Here is a 1,126-nt window from a genome sequence, read left to right on the forward strand (position 1 = left end):
GGACCAAGTGGGACAGAGATAAAGGGCGATGTGTGCACAGCCTTGGCGCTCCAGGGCTCTGAGATACAGGGATTGACCCACGGTCGGAATGGGCGGGAAATCGTGTTAAGATGCTTGACTGTTTTTTTGAATCTTGGTTTCCCTTGCATTATAGACACTTGAGGGGAGAGAAAAGAACAGTCAGAAATATCACACTAGAAGACTTGTAAGTCCGTCTTCTGCCTTTAACTGATTGGAATACCTAAAGTGGGGCTACAGCGTACCCAGTGAACAAGGCTTTCTGTGGAGCCTTTGCAATACATAAAACTATAGGTAGAAACCAGAACCACATCCAGATCACCAGAGATGAGAAATCCCCACTCAAGAGACGAGCTGACGAGCCTGGAACAGTGAGAAAAATGAAAGATACGTCTCAAATGGAAGACCTACAGGAAAAACACGACACAATGGAGACAGATGGACTGCTACTACGCGAGCAAACAGGTCGCTCCCCTAGGAGACATTGGGCAGTCGGTCGGGTCCCATCAACGTAGTCCCCCCACCCCCAAAAAAATGGAGACTCGGTGGAAATGCACGCTCGGATTGGTAAACACACGCATCACCGTTGGGGAGAAATGGGGTAAAGGCAGCAATGAAACGGCGAGTTAAGCCTCACAATATTCAGAGGGCTTCTGTGGACTTGTTGGGGACCTGGTTGGCAAGCAGTGCGAGGACACCCGAGGACTCATGGGCCCAGAGTCAGTGATGTGGCCACGGAGGACTCAAGTGGAGAATGGAGCTACCGGCTGATGGGAAGAGAGGGCATGTGCACAAGAACACCCACACTTGCAGATGACACCCACATGACCGGGACTGGATGATCAGAGCTCAACCAGGAGAAGAAAGAAGGGGGGGGAGGGGGGAGATTGAGCTGATACATTATGATGAACTTGACCTATACCTACGAATGCAGTGACTCAAAAAAGGCAACAAATCCTTACAGCAAGAAACATTCCCACCCACCCCCTCCACACACAGAACAGACAGAGAGGGGCAACTTGGACACTGGATACCCAAATGGGGAGGGAGGGACTACAAAGGCAAGAAGTAACTGGCTTACAAGCTTTCAAGAGGGAACCTAGAGCTA

Source organism: Chrysochloris asiatica, unplaced genomic scaffold, assembly GCF_000296735.1.
Source record: "Chrysochloris asiatica unplaced genomic scaffold, ChrAsi1.0 scaffold00350, whole genome shotgun sequence".
In the NCBI taxonomy this organism is placed as follows: domain Eukaryota; kingdom Metazoa; phylum Chordata; class Mammalia; order Afrosoricida; family Chrysochloridae; genus Chrysochloris; species Chrysochloris asiatica.